Source organism: Jaculus jaculus, chromosome 4, assembly GCF_020740685.1.
Source record: "Jaculus jaculus isolate mJacJac1 chromosome 4, mJacJac1.mat.Y.cur, whole genome shotgun sequence".
NCBI lineage: Eukaryota > Metazoa > Chordata > Mammalia > Rodentia > Dipodidae > Jaculus > Jaculus jaculus.
Window position 1 is genome coordinate 139,922,336 of NC_059105.1, and position 6,591 is coordinate 139,928,926.

The window sequence follows — 6,591 nt, forward strand, 5'->3', positions numbered from 1 at the left end:
TACTTTCCATTACAGGCATGGGCAGGTGTCCTCAGGCTTCTCCTATTGGGATTGGCTGGCAGCCTGGAACCAGAAACTAGCCAATACCTCTGTTTCCACAAAGCTGCTGGGCTGTTTCCGCCTTGCAGCTGCCTGACTTGAATGCCAAATTCTACTATCGAGTGCTGACTGACCACCTGGCCAGGGCTATGAAGCCAGCTGCCACTTACAGCCTGATGCTACAATATAAGCATTCTGATACCTAACCTCAGCCCCAACTGAGCTCACTTCTCTCAGTTCCTTGTTTTTTCCTGTGACAGTTTAGGGGGTTTGCTTCTGTCTTTTTCCTCTTCCCCTTAATTCTTAATTCCTACTTATTCCCTTCTACATAAATTAAATATTCATAAATTATCCATTATGTGGTGTGCTATGTGCTACTAATAAACACACACACACACATGAAATTTTGCATTCAGGAAGACAGGAAAGAGAAAGAATAAGAATGAATTTTATTCTTTCCATATTTCCACTGCTAACAGAATTTCATTTCCCCATCCTCATAGAGTCACCTGCTCCCAAGCACTACTGGGTGGATTTAAATGCTATTCAAAAATCCCAGCTGACAATTGTTGGCTGACTGTCTCTGACATAGCCCATCTCTCTCTGGATGCTTTTGTTTTGGTATATACTGAGTGCTATGTATCCAACAGTTAACCTAATATGTTTATAGAATTCTCTTGGGTGCCTTTTTGCAGCAAAGGCTATTCCATGTTGTTTCTTAATGAGAATTTTGGTCAAACACCAAGTGGCAGTTGCAGGTCAAACCTGAGGTTTAACCCCCCCAGCATTTTCTTTTTGCTTTTTAAAAGCTCACTGGGCTAAAGCCAAGGAAGCAGTTAGAATCCAGAGGAACCCAGGGGGAGAGATTTATGAATGCATGGTGAGCTCATATTATCAGTTCCTATTTTGGTGTTTCAAAATCTCCCCTGGTGCTTGAGAGCATCTTGATAATTAAAAGAAAATATTGCCTCCTAAAAACCAAATCCTCACTTCAAAGTAAAAATTAAAAATGCTGTATGGATCTTAGATGAACTGTTTTCTCCCTCCCTGTCTCCTTTCTGTCCTTTTTCTTTGTTTGAGAGATTTGTTATTCTGTATATAATAAAGATGATTGCTAGAAATATAAATGTTTTGATAGGAAAGTTTTAAGATATTAATTGTTACATTTGTTTTATATTTTACAATTATTAGGCAAAATTGCTTTCATACTGGCATCAAATATTCTGCCCTGGGCTGATCTTAGTTTGATACCACGGGTCAGACTCATCTAAGCCACCAAAGTTTCCTTTGGGTGCAGGGACAAGGGTTTTATAAAAAGTGAAATAAATATGATATTATAATTCATAAAGGTATAATATCCAATATATATTGCTATGGATCTTTGATAAGAGGAGACAAATTTAAAAATCTGCATGGGGATTGTAGGAACCATATTTTTGTACTTGAATGGATAATATATTAATATGATATATTTTTCATACTTTAGATCCTCACAGTGACATTGATTTGGAATGAATGAACTCTGTAGAGAAATGGGGTTTATCCAATTATTTCTTTCTGATCATTAAAAAGATGTAAACTACACACACACACACACACACACATACACACACACACACACACACATTATATAGGTTATATGTCTCCTTTTTCTTTTGATGAGAGCATTACCATCATGAAACATATTGCTTTGTGACATAAAGGTAAGGGTCTGATGCCCACACAAACAGTGCATTGAGGGGTCAGTTGCAGATTTTTGATTTCTTGCCAAATAGTGAATAATCTTATAATCAAATGTGCAGCAATATCAGGCCCAGCTGGGAGGATTAAGGAATAAGTATCTATTGGGCTGCCTGATCTCTTTGTTCTTTATGTTTAGAGCAGGATAAATGAAAAGAGGAAGGCCAAGAGGGAGTGGTTTAATATAGAATAAATTGTCTGAAAGGGATCAGTGAAAGCAGGATTATCGATGAGTTGGAGAGTGAGGTAGCTGACTTTTTATTTTAAAACTAAGACAGGATAGAAGTAGGGGATAAAGTAGGAAATCAGATAAGCAAAACAAAGGATGCAGGCATATTGGCCTGAAGTAGTCTTTTTCTGTTTCTGAGATTTCTTATGTTCTTGTGCTCTGAGCCAAGATCAATTGAGATTAATCAGTTGTATAGAAAGCATTGTGATCACATTGCAGGCTTTTAAAGTTTAAATTTGTTTATTGAGCACAATTTGGTTAGCATCAGGTGCTGAAGTTATAGACACCAACACTAGCATAGAAATTACTTTATTTAGCTCCCAGTTGTAAGTTTCTATAGCAACTGAGTCCTACACCAGAAAGCTGAGATTCTCAAGCTCAAATTATTTAGTCATAGATGGCAATGTCATATTTGGGGGAGCACTTGCTTCCTTTTTCCATTTTCCCTTTCTGTCTTGTAAGAGTTCTCTTCTATGTGACTATCTACTTAGTCATGCTTTTAATTACACCTTTTGCTTCGAACTTTCTCCTCTTGGCAGCACTATAAAGTATCTATTTCTGTTGCATTTCGATTTCCATTGACTAGTTAGAGTGTTCATATAGAGGAGGTAAAAGTCACTTGTTTTAAATACAGTTAAAAATTCAGAATTGTGAGCAGTGTCCATAGTGCCAAATTTAGTTTTCCATTCTCAACAGAAACTATAGTGACAATTCAAAAGGGAAACCTAGTTTAATTTCTATATTATGTTTTCATTTCATTCAGTTCAGAAATGCAAGGTCATGATCCTTTTATAGATATGGGATGTCCCTTATGAAATTTTCTTCTTAAATTTTTCAGTAAACATACACTTAGAAAAAAATTGATTTTATTTTGTGTTTTATAAAGTGGATATTTTTATTGTAACAAATAAGAATTTTCTAAAGAGACTCATTATAGTTGAAGTAATATTTTATGATGGTAGTTTAGTCAATACTGCAGAAAGGCTTAGGGAAAAATAATTACATCTGAGTTCCCATTGAGAGAATAATCATTACAGTTAAACTATAAATAAACAGTGGTTTGTTGCTGCTATGGCTTTTGAATGGTTGTGAGTCAAATATGTATACTATAGATACATATATAGACATATTTCCATATAGAAAAATGATAAAATAGATTTGTACAGGAAATACGTGGTTTAAATAATGTCATTCTGTCCATGAAACCTAATGTTATAGGCAATGGCTTTTCATGTTTGCCATAATCACTAATGGACTGTTTCTGAGAGTGGTCAGCAGAATGCTTACAGCTTCTTCGTGTATAGCCCAGCTTATTACTTAGGAGAATGACAAGAATGAACCGTAAAGAAAGGATTCTATGCCCTGATGAAACAAACAAAAGAAAAGATTTCCATTTAATGTTCACATTTATTGTTAACTTGGGGTCTATTAACATTTGCAAAACACAAATTGTCAGAGGCAGCTGCTAGAGATTGGCCAATTATAATTTCACAATTCAAAGGGAAAATCGTATTTGACTCTAAAATTCTATCCTTGTTTTCTCCTTTCATGAATTATCACCCAGCCAAAGCAGAGCATGTGTGAGAGGAAGGATCAAACAGACTCGCTTCCTGGCTGTCTGCAGAGATGTATCACCTCAGACGACCTTGACTCTCTTTGTATTCAATAAATCATTTTATTTTTCTATATGTACAGCAGATTTAATTATAATGGAATTAATTCTAATTGTGACTATCTATCTCTATCTGTCCTGATTTCATATGCAGGATCTTTACATATCTTCTATCCTGTAGTTCCTCCCTGGGCACCATCATTCCAATCTATTTATTAGCTCATGATTTTCCCAAAGTCATAGGAAAACAATTTTTGTACACCCTAATAAGTAGCTTTCAGAGTTCTGCTAAAGTTCTGAATAGATAATTGTCCCCTTGACCAACAATATATAGATATAGGGCTGGAGAGGTGGCTCAGCTGTTAAGGTGCTTGCCTGCAAAATCTGATGACCAAGATTTATTCCCCAGTACCCACATATAACCAGATGCACAAGTGGTGCATGCATCCAAAGTACATTTGCTACAGCTGAGGCCCTGTAGCACCCATATTCTATTTTCCTGTCTCCCTCTCTCTCTTCCCACTCTCCTTGAATATAAGCAAATAAAATATATATGGCTGGTGTTGTGGACCATGTCTTTAATCCCAGCACTCAGGAGGCTGAGGTAGGAGGATTGCTGTGAGTTTGAGACCACCCTGAGACTACATAGTGAATGCTAGGTCAGCCTGGGCGAGAGTGGTACCCTACCTCAAAAAAACAAACAAACAAAAACAAATGGCAGCAGCAAAATATATATAGATAACACATCTAATGGATAAAGAGTTGTTATTAAGCCCAACTTAAGTTTGAATATCAGGGCTTAAAACTATTGCAAATAGGATTTTACCATGGATCTTAGATTTATGTTTTTCTTTCTAAATCTCTCCATGGTACATTTTCTTCAATATATATATATGTATTGTTTATATATGTTTATATATATATGGTGTTTATACATGGTTATATATATACACATACATATATATATATGTATATATATATATATATATACACACACACACACACACACACACACACACACACACACATATATATTTTTTTCTTTTGTTTTTATGAGGTAGTGTTTCACTGTAGCCTAGGTTGACCTGGAATTCACTATGTAGTCTCAGTCTTGTCTTGAACTCACTGTGATCCTACTACCTCTGACTTGCAAGTGCTGGGATTAAAGGTATGTGTCACCATGCCCAGGAAACTTACATTACTTAAAGTTTATTGGGCTATTTTAAACAGTAACTTAATTAAAGAGAGTGAAATATTTATTAAAATTTATAGTCATATTGACTATAGAACTTGAAAACTACAAGCTTAATTTCTTGGTATTGCATTGCAGACCCGAACATAGTGATTATTGGACTATATAAGTAATGCTTATGTCTGTTAGTAAGGCAAAACAAACTGATTAATAATGTATATTATCATTAAGTCAACATACCAGATCTGAGGCTCCTCTCTGGTTTTCAAGGTTGATCATTGGCTGGTGACTGGGAATGGGGCTTCTGAAACATTGCTTAATTGGTAAGGTAATTTTCATGAATTTAGAATGATTAAAGAAAAAATAATATAAGTTTTACTAAGATGTTTCCCTTTAGTGAGCCTGAAATTCTGGTAGCTGTTGGCCAAAACTGCCATGTGCTCAGACCCTAATAAAATTGCTAATGTCATACTTGTTAATGGGCTTTTCAAGACAGAAACTTCATACCTATTTTCACACTTTCTTTTTCTAGAGGAAGAGGGCTCTTTGTGTGTCCTTTAAGTGAGGGAGGGCCGGCAAAGGCCTTATGTATTTCTTCTGTTTTTACCTGCTATTATTTTTGTCTTTCTGATCCAAGTATGTATCCAAATCTAATATGTCTTGACTTGAAGTGAGTAAAACTGTCTTCCTCAGCCTCATGAGTTCTGGTGTGTCACCAATTGTGTAGGTAGTTTTGGGGGATCCTGAGATACACTTTCTATTCTGCTCCACTCCTCACTGTGGGAGATTAACCAGAAAGAAACAATTAAGATGTGTTTGGAACATAGGAGAATAAATACCTGCTGAGTAGATGAGACCAGCATGTCAGCAATGGTGGCATGATGAATATGCTACCTACCAATTCTCAATTAGTACCTATAAGGACCTGTAGTAATACGAAAGCCAGTGTTTGCAGTGAAAGTCAGTGAGAAAGAAGATGGTATGGAAATGTCTGACATAATTCTCATGTGCTACCCAATTGCTACATTTGCTACAAATCCTAGTGGAAAATGGGATTCTCTTTTGATAGCTTATTTCCAGTGTAGGAAGTCATATAGGAGACACTAATAGTATAACAGACAATCCAGGTTGATGCTACATTAAGGTAAAGCTAATATTGCCTGTGAAAATCTATAAACATAACCCTATCTTCATGCTAGGATTAGGAAGTAATTCACATGATTGGTTCATATGAAATGCTTAAGGAAAAACTCGATTTAAAATTATTTTGGCATGTAGCACTCATCTTGATTGGAAGAAGAAAACAAACTCTTTTTGCCATATTGTATTTGCTAATTAAGCTTCTGAAAAAATTATTGCTTGAGTCCCAAAGAACAGGAAATTATCAAGATGAATTTGTTCATCTCTATAATCCTAGCACTTAGGAAGCAGATACAGGAGGATTTCAGAGTTTGAGATCAGCCTGGAATCCACAGGGAGACCTTGTTTCAAAAAAAAAAAAAAAAAAAAAAAAAAACAAAACAAAACCCTCCAAAGAACATGACGTCAAAATCAGAGTTACAAAACCCATGAAAAGCAAAGGGCCATGAGGACAAGCTAGCAGAGGAAGTAAGCATATCACAAAATGTATGACAACCAGGTAGAAGAACAAAACAAAAAAGTGTAACTTCATAGGAAAACTCTTTCATATGGTTAAAGAAACAAATAATTCTTGTACTATACAATCTGATTTTGAGCAGAGCATTCCAGTTCATTTTCTGTAGCTAGTTTAATCCTCCA